This window comes from Cibotium barometz, chromosome 23 (assembly GCF_041138505.1).
Source record: "Cibotium barometz isolate CiBa-2024 chromosome 23, ASM4113850v1, whole genome shotgun sequence".
In the NCBI taxonomy this organism is placed as follows: Eukaryota; Viridiplantae; Streptophyta; class Polypodiopsida; order Cyatheales; family Cibotiaceae; genus Cibotium; species Cibotium barometz.
The window spans coordinates 24,783,861-24,805,526 of NC_141068.1; positions in this window are offsets into that span (position 1 = coordinate 24,783,861).

Genomic DNA, 21,666 nt, shown 5'->3' on the forward strand with positions numbered 1-21,666 from the left:
CCATAAAAATTAAGCATACATGGAAATTTATGTATTTCCTTACTTCCATTCATCAATTAACTAAAAATTCATTCCAATTAAGCTTCTCAAGCTTGAGAGGGGTTGAGAAGAGAGAAACATTGAGAAATTATGGAAAAAGATCAAAATTCATACTTTACCTTACAAATTGCTTGATTCTTTGATCACGGTAGAGGCCCCCAACCAATCAATCGGTTTGGTATGCTGATGGAGCCACCAATGGAGATTGAAGAAGGAGGGAAGCTCCAATTTCTTCAATTTGGAGAGATTTTTAGAGAAGAGTAAAAATTATCATTATTTCAGCATAATTTTGGCATTTTGAGAATTATCAGTAATAGTAGCAAAGTTATGGTAAAATGTTAAAAAAATAATACATATCTTATTTTTATGCATAATGCTAAAAGAGGACTTCCTACCATATTTTAGGATTGGACATCCTATGCAAAAAGAATGATTTTCATCATATTCATGGGAAATAAATTTTTTGTAATTATGCATAATTAATTGATTATGAGAAAAGAGTAATTTTTGCTAAATTTATTTTTATGCAAAAAGAGAAATTTTCATGATATTTAAGATCCAAGTAATTAAATGGTAAAAGAAATTTTTTTGGTAAATTTATTTTTATGCAAAAAGAGGAATTCCCATGATAATTGAGATCCAAGTAATTAAATCAATTGTAAAAGAGGAATTTTTGGCATAATTCAAATTATGAGTATTTATCAAAAGTGAAATTTTGAGTATTATTATTTTTATTGGGAAATATGGGTAGAATTGATTTTTGTAAATCCCATGAATCTTTTACTAAAAAAGAAGAATATTGAATATATCGTACTTGAGAAATTTGAGAAAGAATGTGAAAATATCCATCAAGAAAACTTGGATAATTCTTATTCAGAAAAAGGGAATCTGGAATCCTTGGGAGGATCGAGGATCCAATGAGTAAACGAAAGTTTAGATTTAGTTCTCATTAATGAAGCTTAAGGAATGAAAATACGTAGATTCAATGGGATCGAGAAAAAGTACCTTTAACCAGGCCAAGAAATTGGCGGAAACTTAGAAAAGTCCTATTGGGTATCGAAAGTAGAAAACAGTACTATAAGTGGATGTGATAAGATGTGATGTGAAGCTGAATAAATATAAATGAATGTGATGGGATGTAAATGCATGCGATGTGATAAGATGTGAATGTGATGTGAGGAGATGTGAGTGGATGTGATGTGATGTAAATAGATGTTGATGTGAAAGTGATGAGATGTGAATGGATGTGATGTGATGTAAATGGATGTGAATGAGTTGTGTGAAGTGATAGTTGTGCATGTGAATGAATGGATGGATGTGATGTGGATGAATGTGATGTGGATGAATGTGATGTGGATGGAATGAATGTGATGTGATATGGATAGATGTGGATGGAATGTATGTGATGTGGATGCAATGAATGTGATGGATGCGAATGGGTGTGATGGGATGTGAATGGGTGTGATGGATGTGAAAGGGGTGTGATGGATGTGAATGGGTATGATGAGATGTGAATGGGTGTGATGAGATATGAATGGATGTGATGAGATGCGATGAGATGTGAATGGATGTGAATGTGATGTGATGATATCTGAATGGATGTGGTGAGATGCGATGAGATGTGAATGTGATGTGATGATATCTAGATGCGATGAGATGTGAATGGATGTGAATGTGATGTGATGATATCTGAATGGATGTGGTGAGATGCAGTGAGATGGGAATGGATGTGGTGTGATGTGAATGGATGTGATGTGGATCTGGGTAGATGTGAATGGATGTGATGTGATGTGGATTTGGATAGATGTGAATGGATGTGGTGTGATGTGAATGGATGTGATGTGGATCTGGGTAGGTGTGAATGGATGTGATGTGATGTGAATATGATATGATGAGATGTAAATGGATGTGAATGTGATGCGATGAGATGTGATGTGGATGGATGTGATGTGATGAGATGTGGATTTGAATGAATATAAATGGATGTGATGTAATGTGAATGGATGGATGAGATGTAAGGTGGATGAATGTGATGTGATGTGGATCTAGGTAGATGTGAATGGATGAGATGTGATGTGAATGGATGTGATGTGATGTGATGTGGATCGAAGTAGATGTGAATGGATGAGATGTGATGTGAATGGATGTGATGTGATGTGATGTGGATATGGGTAGATGTGAATGGATGAGATGTGATGAGGATGGATGTGACGTGATGTGATGAGGATCTGAATATATGTAAACGGATGTGATGAGATGTGATGTGGATAAATGTGATGTTTTGGATAGATATGATGAGATGTAATATGATGTGATTGGATGAGAATGGATGAAGGATGACGGGAATAGATATGATGAATGTGATGTGGATGAATGTGATGTGATGTGGATAGATGTGATGAGATGTAATATGAATGTGATGTGATGTGGATAGATGTGATGAGATGTAATATGATGTGATTGGATGAGAATGGATAAAGGATGACGGGAATAGATATGATGTGATTGGATGAGAATAGATATGATGTGATTGGATGAGAATGGATGAAGGATGACGAGAATAGATATGATGTGATTGGATGACGAGAATAGATATGATGTGATTGGATGAGAATGGATGAAGGATGACGGGAATAGATATGACTGGATGTGGAATAAGCAAAGAGAATTGATTTCGAACAATGTGGGAAGATGAGAGTTCGTTAGAAACTGTATTTATGACCTATTTTTAAATGACTGTTTTATGTCAAGAGAATGCTGGGGAAGCATTTTGACCATCTTGTGAATGAGGTCGTAGACCTAAGCGATAAAGTTGCAACAGCTGACAGAGAGTCAACGGAGGACGTCTCATGTAGCAAGGTCGACGGAGGTCTTGACCAACCTCAGTTCGATTTAAATGGTGAGCTTCCGGTACGGTGGATGAGGGACCAAGGAAGCGGCCTATGAGTGAAGTGCTAGGTGACCTGTGAAGGAGCCTAGAGGGTGCTGACCATACGGTGCTCAGGCTCTGGGTCGCCGAAGATACCCAAGCGTGCATTGGGGAAGAAAATGGAATAAGGTGTTAGAGTTGTTTTTTGAACTCGGGTATGGATCTAGTTGATTGTCCTCGTTGTTCCTCAATGGATGAGTCCATGACTCTTTTATATGGATCTATTGGTTGATCTTGCTGATCTTCAACGGAGAGTCCATCTGGATTTTTCTTATGTAATTATATTTCTGGTGGGTACTATGAGCTAGGAACTATTGAAAAGGCCCCTCAGTGAACAAGTGGTGAGCAATCTGGTTGCCAATGATGCCATAGGTACGCCGATAAAGGAATGATTGGAAATTAGAGTTCAAGCTAGATATTTTGGAGGATTATGATCAGTGATACTATGGTTTCATTAGAAGATTGTTTTAAAGATAGCTGAATCTGTGAAACAGGCAATTTCATATTGGGTATGTAAGTGGTGTGATTATCTTGAAGTTGCTTGAAGTGCCAGCTAGGGGGCTTGGGAAGACTTTTCCCTTGTACTCGGGGCAAAACATAACCAAATTTTTAAATGGATCCTATCACTACAGTGGTTGGGCTGATTGGCTAACCCATGGGATTGGATGGGGTTAGACTGGACTGATGGATCCCTAAAATGAGACTCAATTCTGTTAAGTTACGATAGTTGAAGTAAATCTCGGATAACTCTTGTTTTATGGAAAAGAATTGTAAGATCCCTGTTCCCACCGAGCAGCGGATTCAGGATACTGGCAGCGGAAGTAGCACTTCTCGCGTGGGACAGGGGTCCCACATTTGGGGCCTCGCCCACCACAGATATCCAGACAAAAGACTAATCCGCCGGTTTTTCCAAAACCGAACCCGGAAAAACTTCCCTTATCCGGAAAGCACGGGCGATTCCACCAGGATAACTCTTTACTCTAATGTAGTCAAGACCATTACTGATCAAGTTAATCCGATTGTATCTATAAAGATACTCGGTTAGATCAAGGAAGAAACTTGCACTTGGATCATTGGGATCAACGCTTTTTTCCCCATCAAAGAGGCACAGCCATCCATAGAACAATTACTATCCGGAATTTACTTTATCTATCGTAATAACAGAAATTGAGTCTCGATTTACGGATCCATCAGTCCAGCCTAACCCCATCCAGTCCCATGGGTTAGCCAACCACCCAACCACTGTAGTGATGGGATCCAATTAAGAATTTGGTTAGGTTTTGTCCCGGGTACCAAGGAAAAGAGTTCCAAGGCCCCCTAGCCGGAAGTTCATGCAATTATAAAACTAGTCACACCACTTACACACCCCCAATATGAAATTGCCTTTTTACAGATTTAACCAAAAACAATCCTTTAATAAAACCATAGTATCACTGATCACAATCTTCCAATTTATCCGGTTGATTCAATTTCCCATCATTCCTTCATCAGAGTATCTATGGCATCATTAGCAACTAGAACGCTCACCACCTGTCCACACAGGGGCCTTTTTAATAGTTCCTAACCCATAATACTCGGTAATATAATCACTTATCAAGATGGACTCTCATTGAAGATCAGCAAGATCAACCAACAGATCCATATAAAGAGCCATGGACTCATCCATTGAGGACCAGCAAGGTCAGTCAACCAGATCCATTCCTGGTTTCAGAAAATAACTCTTACTTCTTGTTCCAATATCTTCCTCGACGCACGCGTGGGTATCCTGGGCGACCCAGAGCCCGAGCACCGTATGGTCAGCACCCTCTAGGATCCTTCACAGGTGACCTAGCGCTTCACTCATAGGCCGCTTCCTTGGTCCCTCATCCACCATACCGGAAGCTCACCATTTTTAATCGAACCGAGGCTGGTCAAGACCTCGGCCAACCTTGCTACGCGAGACGTCCTCCTATTGACTCTCCGTTCAGCAGTTGCAACTTTAACAGTTAGGTCTCCACGACCTTAATCACAAGACGGTCAAAATGCTTCCTCAGCATTCTTGACATAAAACAACCATTTACAAACAGCATTTACAACAGTTTACAACTACAGTTTCTATATTAACTCTCATTTTTCCACATTATCCCTCATTAGTCTACATTACTTATTCCACATTCCATTTATATATGTACTCATCCAATCACATTATTTTCCATCTCTTCACTTCAGATTCCTTCACATCACATATCATATATTCACATCCATATCCACATCCATACATCCACATCCACATCCACATTCACATCCATACATCCACATCTACATGCTTACCTCCATTTTCACATCCTCATTTATACATCCACATCCCGTATCCACATCCATACATACACATCCATATCCACATCCATACATCCACACCCACATGCATACATCCACTATCACGTCCTCATTCATACATCCACATCCACATACATACATACATCCACATCCACATCCACATACATACATACATCCACATCCACATTCCCATTCACATCTATACATCCACATCTACATCCACATCCACATTCCACATTCACATCTATACATCCACATCTACATCCTTATTCACATACATCCACATCCACCTTCCTATTCACATCTATACATCCACATCTACATCCACATACATACATCCACATCCACATCCACATCCACATTCCCATCCACATCCCCATCCACATCCACATCCACATCCACATCTACATCCACATACATCCACATCCACATTCCCACTCACATCTATACATCCACATCCACATCCACATTCCCATTCACATCTATGCATATACATCTTCATGCATACATCTACATCCACATTCACATCTATACATCCACATCTACATCCACATTCACATCTATGCATATACATCCTCATGCATACATCGACATTCACATTCACATCTATACATCCACATACATACATCCACATCCACATCCACATTCCCATCCACATCCACATCCACATCCACATACATACATCCATTTCCACATTCCCATTCATATAACCCCATATGCCTTCACATCTAATCTTTTACATCACATCCATTCTCGCCCTATCACAACCCATATACATTTTATCCTATCACATACACTTCTTACCTCATCCCATACACATCTTAATTCATCTTATCACCTCCTAACTTATTTCATAAGCATCTTATCACCTCTTATCACATCTTATACACCTCTTATCACATCCTATCACATCTCATTTCTATTTATAGAATACAAGAGAATTCTTATATTTGATATAAGATTTCTTTACACATTTATTTATGCATAAATTCCATTTAAGGAATTTAATACTTTCGAAGTAAAAATCGATCTTTTATGCATCTTCCTATGCATAAATTCGTTTTAAATGAAAATGACACTTTTGAATTAAAATTCAATCTTTATGCATCTTCCTATGCATGAATTCAATTTAGATGAGAATGACACTTTTGAATATACACTTTTAGAATAAAAGAATTTCTCTTATGTATCTAAGTTATGCATAAAATCTCTTTATGATGAAAATCATACTTTTAGTATAAAAAGAATATCTTTTATGCATACTTCTATGCATGAAATCCAAATATGATAAAAGTAACACTTTTATAATAAAATAATCAACTCTATACTTCTATGCATGAAATTCAATTGTGATATAAGTAACACTTTTATAATAAAATAATCAACTTTTATGCATACCTCTATGCATGAAATTCAATTGTGATAAAAGTAACACTTTTATGTTAAAATAATAATCTTTTATGCATACCTCTATGCATGAAAATAAAAATGATAAAAGTAACACTTTTTATATAAAAATTTATCCATTATGCATACTTCTATGCATGAAAATAAAAATGATAAAAGTAACACTTTTTATATAAAAATTTATCCATTATGCATTACTTCTATGCATGAAAATAAAAATGATAAAAGTAACACTTTTGATATAAAAACTTATCCTTTATGCATAATATAAAAATTTAATTTCTCCATAATGAAATTCTTTCAATTAATCTAGGATGATAATTCCTAGAATATGGTAGGAAGTCCTCTTTTTATGCTTTGAATGAAATTATTTTATGCGTAATTTTTATAAAAATTTTGCCATAGTTCCGCTACTATGACTGATAAATCTCAATTTTTCTAAGGAATAAAGCTTATCATTAAGGAAATAATTAGAATGGTCTCTAATTGGATCATCAATCCATAATGGATTGAATCATCAATATACATAAACTAAAAGCATAGAAAAAAGCCATTAATTTGGCCTCAAGCATAGCTTAATCTTGGATTAAGGAAAAGCTTTATGAAAAGCTTCATTTGGATTGAGAATGGATCATGAGTATGACCATTTCTTGAGTGAGAGAGAGAAATTTCATAAAAACCATTTGAATTAAGCATAAATAGATATTTATGTAATTTTAACTATCATTAATCAATTAACTTCAATAGCATTCATCAAATTATGTAACTCTTCACTATCATTCAATTAACTTGAATAGCATTCAAAAATCATTCCAATTATGTAACTCTTCACTACCATTCATCAATTAACTTGAATAGCATTCAAAAACCATTCCAATTAAGCTTCTCAAGCTTGAGAGGGGTTGAGAAGAGAGAAACATTGAGAAATTATAGAAAATGATCAAAATTCACTAATTACCTTACAATTTGCTTGATTCTTTGTTCACGGTAGAGGCCCCCAACCAATCAATTGGTTAAGAATGTTGATGGAGCCACTAATGGGGATTGAAGAAAGAGGGAAGCTCCAAAAACTAGTGAATTATTAATGAATTCACAGTTCTTGGCTTAGGTGGAGTAGAGTAACGATGCATAAACACTATCTATTTTTCAACAAGGGTTAGGCTTCTATTTATAGGAAAAATTGAGCTCCTAACCAAACAAACTGATTCTAGAATTTTCCAAGTCAGTTTAGTCACTTTTTGACCATTTTTAGGTCAGTTAAGCTAACTTTCTGGAACTAGACTTGAATGAGGAGAGAGGAGAGATGAAATATCTCAATTTTTATGAGTTTAAAACTCATTCAAGCATGTGAAATATGCACCTCCTTTAAAGAACTCCCCTTCCTTACATATGTGTCAAAATGGAATCATTATACCCAAATATCTCATATTTTTAATATTACTCGTAGTTTTTTTACTAATAAACCTTGTACACTTTTAACTCTTCATCTTATGTGAAATATGCACCTCCTTTAAAGAGCTCCTCTTCCTTACATATGTGTCATAGTTTTTTTACTAATAAGCCTTGTACATTTTCAACTCTTCATCTTATGTGAAATATGCACCTCCTTTAAAGAACTCCCCTTCCTTACATAGTGTCAATATGAAATCATTATACCCAAAATATCTCATATTTTTAATATTGCTCATAGTTTTTTTACTAATAAACCTTGTACATTTTCAACTCTTCATCTTATGTGAGCATTTACTCATTTTTGGGTATCTTCTTTTACAAATTATCTCCTCCCTACACATGGATTGATGCTATTGGCCCATAGGAACCTTAATTGGACCATAATCCAAAAATTTCTGAAAATCTAGACCCTTAGGCTAAGGTCCTTTATACCCATTTCCAATTAATTCCAATTGCACATTGGAAAGTTCTTTTTGAATTTCTGTTTCAGGGGAACTTATTTTAATAAGATGAGATAATTTTCTATCCAAAAATATTAAAAATCTGAATATTCTCTCTCTAGAATATTTTCTCTCTCTAGGTTAAAACAGTTAGAAACAAGGTCTTTTATATTTCTGAAGAGGGATTGATTATAGGGGAAGATGCTGGACATTTTGAGAGGCTGGGGAGGAATCTTACATTCTCTCCCACTTGAAAAATGCGAGATGCCCTCATCTCGCAAACTGGGGGTAATTTCGCAAGATGCACAAGTAAGAGACTGAGAGAAAATTTTTAAGCAAGATGCACAAGTAAGAGACTGAGAGAAAATTTTTAATTAAGATTAACCACCAATTAAAAAAAGTCTCAAAAAGAGCAAGATTCAAGATAAGAACAAGATTTAAACTTTATTCATTCTCGAAACATATACAGTAAAGATAGAAGAACTCTTTATACTTCCATAAGCCCGTCCATCATATAGTCACAAAAGCAGCACTCACAAGCTGCGCACGTATAAGGTAACTCATCTATGGGAATAATTCTGTTGGTTATTGCCGCACCTATCTCAGTGGTATGAGGTGATCTAACAAAAGGACCTTTGAGAGGCAAGCCAAAAACGGGGTAAAGGCATATCTTCTCATGAGGAAGAAAACACGCCAGTAAGAAGACCCGCTCAGAAAACCCAAGATGCCTTGATCTCATGACGCAGTAGTATCGGGGACCAAAACCCAAAGCTTCAATAACCATGGCTAAGCGGACATTGTTACGAAAGTGCTGCTGACCCCAGGGTGTTACCCTAGTTATGTCTTGATAGGTCCGCCATTTGGTTTGAGCTACAGAAGTTCCCAAGTGAGGGAAAAGTGAGCACTCATACTGTTCTATAAAATCCTTCTTCACAGACTCACTTGCGTCTTGAAGGTGAGGAATCATTATGGATAAAACTAATTCTTGTTGCCAAGCCATGAAGGAGATTAAGAAAGAAAGGAGATCGATGGGAGTAAGATTACTGTGAACAACAAGTAAAAGTTACGACTTATATAAAGGAAGGAGCTAGCGTAACTTAGAAGCCAACGGTAACTTGCCACTGAAGTTTTACCGTCTTTCCATGATTTGGGTTTGGCACATTTTTCTATAGAAGGCATTCAGAACTTTGAGGTGAGGAGATAAAAGAAGTTCGTAAGCTAAATCACCTACTTTCTTTGGTCCACAATATTCTGGGAGATAACTTCTTATACTTCCCAAGAGATAAAGAACTTCTTTTGGGCCGTACTCGAATGAAGACCAAAACCTTGATATCCAAAACATCGATTCTCACTTCTGAACTCATTGTTCTGAATCCTTAAAACAGGTGGGACTCTTGAGAAGTATTCAGGGAAAAGGTTCTTCCTTTTTTTAAACAGAATCTTTCTTTTATTTTAGAGAGAGAATAATTATAAGATCAGAAAAGGGAGATTCTTACTCCTGTATACCTCGAAGGCTGAGGGAGAATCTTACATTCTACCCCACTTGAAAAGTGCGAGATGTCCTCATCTCGCAAGGTAGAGGACAACTCTTTTTCTTAAGATCCAATTTTATTCTGGGGTTGCTTATATTCTAGTCAACTCAATAGAATACTGGGATAAATATCCCTTATATAGAACTCATCATTAAATAACAATTCATTTAGGTCATATCATTCATATCTTTAACATGATAATGGTCCATTAGACCAAAAAAATTTCCTTCTGAACATTCCTCCACGGGAATTTCAATCAAGCAAGTTCTCAATTTGTCATCCCTTAACTTGATCTACGGGAAGTGTTAACAATAGCAATCTGGCAGCACAATCCACTAATCTCATAGTGATTTGCTGAATTCATTATCATCATTTCAGTTATGAATATCATCACAGGGACTCGTCCCATTCATCCTCATTGTGGTTTCGTTCAGGTTATTATATTTCAACTAAATTTCAGAAATCATCATTTTTCAATCAGAATCCAAATCAATTCATCAATTCTCAAATAGAATTAAAAATCATATCAACCACATTCGAAATCATCATCTGGATAGCATTACCGCTTATAATTTCAAGTCTTAGCTTTACTCGTATATACTGTCAGTAAAGAGCTGCAGGATACTCTCGGTATATACGGGTAGTCACGGCCCTTGGAATTATAAGGTAAATACCATCATATCTAGGCCTCGAGCAAGTCAGGGATTCTATATAATTATGGTATTTCCATCTGAAGACCCAATTACAAAATTACGAATTGCAGTTTGAATATCAAATTGTATGAATTATATCACACAATTATAACCTTTTTGTGCTTCTTGATAAATTTTTGACATATTTGGTTTCTCAGTTGATCTTTATTAGCCAAAGGCTCTGATACCAACTGTAAGATCCCTGTTCCCACCGAGCAACGGATTCAGGATACTGGCAGCAGGCAGAAGTAGCACTTCTCGCGTGGGACAGGGGTCCCACATTCCGGGCCTCGCCCACAGATATCCGGACAAAAGACTAATCCACCGGTTTTTCCAAAACCGAACCCGGAAAAACTTCCCTTATCCGGAAAGCACGGGCGATTCCACCAGGATAACTCTTTACTCTAACGTAGTCAAGACCATTACTGATCAAGTTAATCTGATTGTACCTATAAAGATACTCAGTCAGATCAAGGAAGAAACTTGCACTTGGATCATTGGGATCAACGCTTTTTTCCCCATCAAAGAGGCTGATTCTTATCCATAGAACAATTACTATCCGGAATTTACTTTATCTATCGTAATAACATAGAAATTGAGTCTTGATTTACGGATCCATCAGTCCAGCCTAACCCCATCCAGTCCCATGGGTTAGCCAACCGCCCAACCACTGTAGTGATGGGATCCAATTAAGAATTTGGTTAGGTTTTGTCCCGGGTACCAAGGAAAAGATTTCCAAGGCCCCCTAGCCGGAAGTTCATGCAATTATAAAACTAGTCACACCACTTACACACCCAATATGAAATTGCCTTTTTACAAATTGAACCAAAAACAATCCTTTAATAAAACCATAGTATCACTGATCACAATCTTCCAATTTATCCGGTTGATTCAATTTCCCATCATTCCTTCATCAGAGTATCTATGGCATCATTAGCAACTAGAACGCTCACCACCTGTCCACACAGGGGCCTTTTTAATAGTTCCTAACCCATAATACTCGGTAATATAATCACTTATCAAGATGGACTCTCGTTGAAGATCAGCAAGATCAACCAACAGATCCATATAAAGAGCCATGGACTCATCCGTTGAGGACCAGCAAGGTCAGTCAACCAGATCCATGCCTGGTTTCAGAAAACAACTCTTACTCCTTGTTCCAATATCTTCCTCGAGGCACGCGTGGGTATCCTGGGCGAGACCCAGAGCCCGAGCACTATATGGTCAGCACCCTCTAGGATCCTTCGCAGGTGACCTAGCGCTTCACTCATAGGCCGCTTCCTTGGTCCCTCATCCACCGTACCGGAAGCTCACCATTTTTAATCGAACCGAGGCTGGTCAAGACCTCGGCCGACCTTGCTATGCGAGACGTCCTCCATTGACTCTCCATTCAGCAGTTGCAACTTTAACAGTTAGGTCTCCACGACCTTAATCACAAGACGGTCAAAATGCTTCCCCAGCATTCTTGACATAAAACAACCATTTACAAACAGCATTTACAACAGTTTACAAATACAGTTTCTATATTAACTCTCATTTTTCCACATTATCCCTCATTAGTCCACATTACTTATTCCACATTCCATTTATATATGTACTCATCCAATCACATTATTTTCCATCTCTTCATTTCAGATTCCTTCACATCACAAATCATATATTCACATCCATATCCACATCCATACATCCACATCCACATCCACATTCACATCCATACATCCACATCTACATGCTTACCTCCATTTTCACATCCTCATTTATACATCCACATCTCGTATCCACATTCATACATACACATCCATATCCACATCCATACATCCACACCCACATGCATACATCCACTATCACGTCCTAAATTTTACATCCACATCCACATACATACATACATCCACATCCACATTCCCATTCACATCTATACATCCACATCTACATCCACATCCACATTCCACATTAATATCTATACATCCACATCTACATCCTTATTCACATACATCCACATCCACCTTCCCATTCACATCTATACATCCACATCTACATCCACATACATACATCCACATCCACATTCCCATCCACATCCACATCCACATTCCCATTCACATTTATGCATATACATCTTCATGCATACATCTACATCCACATTCACATCTATACATCCACATCTACATCCACATTCACATCTATGCATATACATCCTCGTGCATACATCCATATTCACATTCACATCTATACATCCACATCTACATCCACATACATACATCCACATCCACATCCACATCCACATCCACATCCACATCCACATCCACATACATACATCCATTTCCACATTCCCATTCATTTAACCCCATATGCCTTCACATCTAATCTTTTACATCACATCCATTCTCGCCCTATCACAACCCATATACATCTTATCCTATCACATACACTTCTTACCTCATCCCATACACATCTTAATTCATCTTATCACCTCCTAACTTATTTCATAAGCATCTTATCACCTCTTATCACATCTTATACACCTCTTATCACATCCTATCACATCTCATTTCTATTTATAGAATACAAGAGAATTCTTATATTTGATATAAGATTTCTTTACACATTTATTTATGCATAAATTTCATTTAAGGAATTTAATACTTTCGAAGTAAAAATCGATCTTTTATGCATCTTCCTATGCATAAATTCGTTTTAAATGAAAATGACACTTTTGAATTAAAATTCAATCTTTATGCATCTTCCTATGCATGAATTCAATTTAGATGAGAATGACACTTTTGAATCAATCTTTTATGCATCTTCCTATGCATAAATTCAATATGGTAGGAATTACACTTTTAGGATAAAAGAATTTCTCTTATGCATCTAAGTTATGCATAAAATCCCTTTATGATGAAAATCATACTTTTAGTATAAAAAGAATATCTTTTATGCATACTTCTATGCATGAAATCCAAATATGATAAAAGTAACACTTTTATAATAAAATAATCAACTCTTATGCATACTTCTATGCATGAAATTCAATTGTGATATAAGTAACACTTTTATAATAAAATAATCAACTTTTATGCATACCTCTATGCATGAAATTCAATTGTGATAAAAGTAACACTTTTATGTTAAAATAATAATCTTTTATGCATACCTCTATGCATGAAAATAAAAATGATAAAAGTAACACTTTGTATATAAAAATTTATCCATTATGCATACTTCTATGCATGAAAATAAAAATGATAAAAGTAACACTTTTTATATAAAAATTTATCCATTATGCATACTTCTATGCATGAAAATAAAAATGATAAAAGTAACACTTTTGATATAAAAACTTATCCTTTATGCATGATATAAAAATTTAATTTCTCCATAGTAAAATTCTTTCAATTAATCTAGGATGATAATTCCTAGAATATGGTAGGAAGTCCTCTTTTTATGCTTTGAATGAAATTATTTTATGCGTAATTTTTATAAAAATTTTGCCATAGCTCCGCTACTATGACTGATAAATCTCAATTTTTCTAAGGAATAAAGCTTATCATTAAGGAAATAATTAGAATGGTCTCTAATTGGATCATCAATCCATAATGGATTGAATCATCAATATACATAAACTAAAAGCATAGAAAAAAGCCATTAATTTGGCCTCAAGCATAGCTTAATCTTGGATTAAGGAAAAGCTTTATGAAAAGCTTCATTTGGATTGAGAATGGGTCATGAGTATGACCATTTCTTGAGTGAGAGAGAGAAATTTCATAAAAACCATTTGAATTAAGCATAAATAGAAATTTATGTAATTTTAACTATCATTAATCAATTAACTTCAATAGCATTCATCAAATTATGTAACTCTTCACTACCATTCATCAATTAACTTGAATAGCATTCAAAAACCATTCCAATTATGTAACTCTTCACTACCATTCATCAATTAACTTGAATAGCATTCAAAAACCATTCCAATTAAGCTTCTCAAGCTTGAGAGGGGTTGAGAAGAGAGAAACATTGAGAAATTATAGAAAATGATCAAAATTCACTAATTACCTTCAATTTGCTTGATTCTTTGTTCACGGTAGAGGCCCCCAACCAATCAATTGGTTAAGTATGTTGATGGAGCCACTAATGGGGATTGAAGAAAGAGGGAAGCTCCAAAAACTAGTGAATTATTAATGAATTCACAGTTCTTGGCTTAGGTGGAGTAGAGTAACGATGCATAAACACTATCTATTTTTCAACAAGGGTTAGGCTTCTATTTATAGGAAAAATTGAGCTCCTAACCAAACAAACTGATTCTAGAATTTTCCAAGTCAGTTTAGTCACTTTTTGACCATTTTTAGGTCAGTTAAGCTAACTTTTTGGAACTAGACTTGAATGAGGAGAGAGGAGAGATGAAATATCTCAATTTTTATGAGTTTAAAACTCATTCAAGCATGTGAAATATGCACCTCCTTTAAAGAACTCCCCTTCCTTACATATGTGTCAAAATGGAATCATTATACCCAAATATCTCATATTTTTAATATTACTCATAGTTTTTTTACTAATAAACCTTGTACACTTTCAACTCTTCATCTTATGTGAAATATGCACCTCCTTTAAAGAACTCCTCTTCCTTACATATGTGTCATAGTTTTTTTACTAATAAACCTTGTACATTTTCAACTCTTCATCTTATGTGAAATATGCACCTCCTTTAAAGAACTCCCCTTCCTTACATAGTGTCAATATGAAATCATTATACCCAAAATATCTCATATTTTTAATATTGCTCATAGTTTTTTTACTAATAAACCTTGTACATTTTCAACTCTTCATCTTATGTGAGCATTTACTCATTTTTGGGTATCTTCTTTTACAAAATTGGATTTATCTCCTCCCTACACATGGGTTGATGCTATTGGCCCATAGGAACCTTAATTGGACCATAATCCAAAAATTTCTGAAAATCTAGACCCTTAGGCTAAGGTCCTTTATACCCATTTCCAATTAATTCCAATTGCACAAGTTCTTTTTGAATTTCTGTTTCAGGGGAACTTATTTTAATAAGATGAGATAATTTTCTATCCAAAAATATTAAAAATCTGAACATTCTCTCTCTGGAATATTTTCTCTCTCTAGGTTAAAACAGTTAGAAACAAGGTCTTTTATATTTCTGAAGAGGGATTGATTATAGGGGAAGATGCTGGACATTTTGAGAGGCTGGGGAGGAATCTTACAAGAATCAACGGCTGTGCCTCTTGATGAGGAGAAAAGCATTGGACTCTATGATCCAAGTGCAAGTCTCTTCCTTGATCTGACCATGAGACTTACGGGTTTAGTCGGACCAGTTTGGTTAGTGATCACCTTGACTATGTTAGAATAAAATATCTTGGAGGAATCGCCTATGTCTGCTGGGCGAGGGAAGTTTTTTCGGGTTCTATTTTGGAAGAACCGAGGGATTAGTCTCTTGTCCAGATATCCGTGGTGGTGGGCGAGGCCCCAAGTGAGAGGCTCTGCCCAGGGCCGCAAGAAGTGCTACTTCCATTGCTAGCACCCCAGAATTCTTTGCACGGAGGGGGCAGGGATCTTTTAACACAAGCAAACTCAAATTTCCCTCTAGACTTTAAAAAAACATGAAACACCCATTTTACGTTTGTGAAACCCTCTGTTTCACGTCGTGAAACAAGCCCATGCAAAATAATAATAATTAAGTCCGTGAGATCCATTTCACAATGTGAAAGGTACCTCCACTTTCACATCCATCCATGGGCAAAAAAAAAAATCATACGTGAAACCCTATGTTTCACGTTGTGAAACAAGTTTGCGTGAAATAAAAAGGAAAAAAATTTAATTAACGGCGTGAAAGGTCCCTGCACTGTCACATCCATGAAATGAGTCCGTGTAGGGAACAAAATAAAAAATCGTACATGAAACCTATTGTTTCATGTTATGAAACAATCTCGTGTGTGAAAAAAAAGAAAAAAAACTAATTAAATTCAATTAATAGCATGAAAGCTCCTTGCACTTTCATGTCCGTGAAAAGGGTCCATGGGCCAAAAAAAAAAACATACATGAAACACCCATTTCATAGCCGTGAAATAGGTCCTTGCAAAAAAGAAAGGAAAAAATTAATTAAATTTAATTAACGGTGTGAAATCCATTTCACAGCGTGAAAGGTCCCTGCACTCAAATCCATGAAAAGGGTCCGTGGGCAAAATATATATATATATATCATACGTGAAATATCCATTTCACATTCGTGAAATAAGCATACATAAAAAAAAGAAAAAAAGTAATTAAATTTAATTAACGGTGTTAAATAGAGGATGCTAGTGCTCATTCGTGGGGGAAAGGCTGCATCGAGCTCTTTGAAAGTCGTCTTGAGCATCAGAGGGCAAAATCCATCGTTTTGACCCCTCCGGCCAACAGCCTCAAAATTTGACCCAAAAATTGAGGCAAAAAACAGGCCTTAAAGCACTGAAAACATCCAAGATAGCCCGAAAAAGATTGCGTACCACATTTGGGCTACTTTTTAAGTGTCTAAATGACAAAATCACGAAAAACACAGAGAGATAAAGTTGTAGTACTCTGAAAAAAACTACAACTCTGTCATACAACGATTTTCCAAATTCCTTTTGAAACACATTAGAAAGCGGGCTACAAAACAGGAAAAATCTTTTCGAAAAAAATTCATCTTGAGACATTGATGGAAAATAGGTTTTGAGACCTCTTTCTGGGATGCTACTAGCATGCACTTTTTCTTAAAAAAAATCATCCTAAGGGCGTTCACATGTACTTTTGAGACCTCGACTTCCATCTAGAACACCAATGGCATGCACTTTTTTCTGAAAATTATCTTTAAGATGTCGTTCGTGCACTTAGCACCCACCTATAGCACCCACCTAAGAGAATCAAGACAAACGGACACTTATTTGACCCAAAGAAGGGTGCGCCAGGCCTCTTGAGGAGCAATAAGCAATGTCAAGATATGGCAAAAAGCAAAAAAAAAAACACATTTGCTTTCTCATTTAGGAGCAATTGGCAACGATAGAAGGATTATATGGGCCACACCTAGACTAAACCCTATGGTTGAACTCTTCAAGCCATTAAGATCCATGCCCCAAATGCACCTCCCAATACCGTTTGCCATGCCACAACAAGCGTGTCATTGGGTTTTGTACCCCTTATCTCACAACAATCCCTCCGGGATTTGGTCCTTTGCCTAGCACTACCACATGTGCTAAACCTTTAGAAATGTCAGGTACCAACCCTTTGCAATCCCTAAATGCCCAAACCTTGGATATATTGACTAATCTAGAAAGGGGGGTTTCCCAAGGACTAAATGAGGTCCTAACCACATTAGCACCCACACACGGCCTCAATGACATCCAAAAACATGGTCGTCACTAGATTTCCAACATCATGGGCAAGTACGATGGAACGCCTGATCTTGTTCAATTCATACAAATGTTTGAACAAAGATGTAAAGCCTTCGAAAATCCAAACTGCCCCACCAAGGTATTAATGTGTTGAACCTATACTTAGTGGGAAAGGCTAGTCTCGATGGTTCATTACATTGATGCCTGCGATTAATGCTTGCGATTAAGACAAACTTCATGAGCTTGAAAACAACCTTTATCCATGGGCCATGGCTTTTCAAGGCAAGGTGGTCAGTGGAGTGCAGCAAGAGAACTCTATTCGATTAAGCAAAAACAAAATGAAACCATTAGAGATTTCATTCTTTGGATAAAAATCTTGGACTCACGATGTGAGCCATGGAAGAAACTAAACGATGCTCAATTGAAGAGATGTTTCATAATGGGCATAAAGAAAAATAGCTTATACAACTTGATCATTTGATCCAATCCAAAAACATTCAATCAATGTTGTACAAAAGCAATATGTTTAGATGACAACATGATGGAGGATGATCATGATATGAAATGTTCCTCATGTAAACCACGTGAAGCAATGGCTAAGGAGAAGTTGATCTCAAAATCATCATTCCTTGAATTCTACATAACCTTGGTTAAAAGTTTTGAACTGGAATCTCCAAGATAGGATGAGCCCAATAAAAACCAAACATCTTTAATTCCTCTCAAAGTGATGGGTGAAATTCTTTGTGTTCATTGCCATCACTACATCCATCCCAATCCCTAGTGTGTGTACAATAGGACTATCTTTTTGTACTACATACATTACAAAACCTTTGGTCACAACACACTCCAATGTCCCTATTCACCTACAACTACCTCAAAACCTCAATCTCCCGTGCCCTAAAAAAACATAATTCAAAGGATAGAAACTTCTCAAGAATCAATTAAGCAAACACTTCAGTGTTTCTATTATCATGGACCATACAAAGTGGCAGACTTGGAATACTTCCATGCCCACAGTCAATGACACTTTGCAACCCATATGTGAATGATGTGGCATTGATCACATATTTCAAGATTGCCCAAGGCAAGTTTCTTCAATGCAGCCTGTCTCATAGAATACAACTCTTAACATCTTGAGTGTACAAAACGGGAAATTATCCATGGTATCCTTGAATGTGCTTACATGCATACAAGCCAACTCTTAACATCTTGAGTGTGCAAAATGGGAAATTATCTCATAGAATACAACTCTTAACATCTTGAGTGTGCAAAACGGGAAATTGTCCATGGTACCCTTGAATGTGCTTACATGCATACAAGCCAAGGCACGAGAAAAAGTAAAAAAGAATGCAAAATAACACACTTCAAAATGGGTAGAAAAGCATGTTTTAAAACAAAAACCAAAAGAGCATGCAAAACCTTCTAAACCCAAGAAAAACAAGGGCTAACAAACTATCGAAACTAAGGTTGAAATAAAGGACAAGAGAAAGGAGCTTGTGGAGCACCTAACCCCAAAGCTACACATGTTGCAAATGCATCCACCTCAAAGACTACCACTCAAACCACAAAACCCACATGTGCGACACATGATACAAAGGCCCGAAAGAAAGTTTGTTCTTGTTGCATCATGGGCAAACATAATGAAAAGCTGACAATCCAAGGAAAGTCAAAAGATGAAACAAGTTCTAGTACATCACTTAGTGAGGAGACAAAACAAGTTCTAGCTTTTCACTCAGTGCCCCTTATAGACCAATCAAGAAACTAGAACCTGCCCGAATTGAAAATCATAATCACATGACATATGCGGAACGCAAAAAGAAAGCTCAAGAGAGCATGCTTAGCATTGTTGAGTGTCATACAAGATCATCGGTTGTGATTGAACGTCATAATGTCAAACTTAAAAAAGCAACAAAAATACAAAACAGGTGGAGTATCGCTTACCCTCCTTTCAAGAGGAAGCCGTTCTCTCTACCAAAATAAACTCATCAAGCCAAGAAGAGTCATCCAAGGAAGATTGCACGAATGATGTAGTTAAAAAAGCACGTGAGTAATTCGATGAATCCCTTACAAAATTTAAGAAATCTCTCAAATCCTCATTTGGAGGAGTGCTCTTCTCTCATGGTGAAGTTACCATAGCTTCAGCTCTTGCACCTTTAAAGGCTAAACATGAGTTATACCAAGATATCAAGAGGTACATAGAACAAGACAGTAAGGATTTGCAAGGTTCCAAACAGACCTCAATTAGAGTTGTCAAAGGACCGAGTGTGCCATTGTACACATTGGGCACTCTTGAAAAAGATGAGAACCAAAAAGAGGATGAAAGTGAATGGGAAAATAAAACTGAAATGCGAATTGAAACTAAATTGAATATGGGAACATCCATGGTTCCACTTGAAGATTCTGTCATGGTATGGTTAAATTTCCTTATGGGAAATGATGTTAAGCACAAATGCACATTGATTAGCCTTGGAGCTAGTCATAAAATCATAACAATAGACACTTGGGTGTCATTACAACAACCTAAAATCATCCCTAAAGACAATGGTCTTGCAAGAGGTTCCAATGGACAAAACATTTAAGCTCCAGGTTGCTTTAGCTATGCTACTCAAACAATCGATGTAAATGTAAAATTTTGATTCCATGTTACCCTAGATCCCCTTGAGTATGATGTTATCCTGGGTAGAGCTTAGGTACGTTGTGAAATTGCTATTATATGGGAGGAAGAGACCTTGGAGGAGCTGGAACTTCCAACATATCTTACATTTGGAACTTTCCAATGAAATCACCACAATCCAAGCACATCTTTATCCACAACGAGAGCACAATCTCATGACCCTCAAGTTATGGGATTTGTTAGGTCAACCAACGCTCACGGCTCATCCTGAAAGAATTCGATTCACAAAAGACTTGAATATGCCATGTTTGGGGTACTTTGAACAAACAATGTATATTTTGAACAGACAATGTATATAGAATATAACCCCCTTACGTGTGTAAGTTTTTAGTGGTTGAGTATGTGTTGGAAGCAGATTTGATCTTGGGGCATAAATGGTCTATTGTTGCCCAAGAACCACTATGCTTTGCTAGCAATAGGATCATTATGATGGTCAATGACACAAAGTTGAAAATACCATATTGCATGGAAGAGGATCCAATCCTAACAGATTTCTATGATGTTGAATGCAAAAAGCTACAAGCCTCTTCCTTGGAAGCCTCTCTACACAAAGATCTACCATTTGCATTAATGACCAACTCATTTAAAGTATCTAACCCTTCAACTCTATCCTCACCAACAAAGTCCAATGCTAAAACCTCACAATCAATAGCTATTCCTGAAGAAGTCCACCAAGTGCAACCATCTATGTCTAAACAAGAACTCAAAGGAAAAACCCCACAGATCCAACACCTCTTCATCAACCCACCTCATCAAAGAAGAAGGATGCATGCTCAAAAGCCTTATCATCGAAAGTCAGAGACTCAAGCCTCATCGTCAACAGC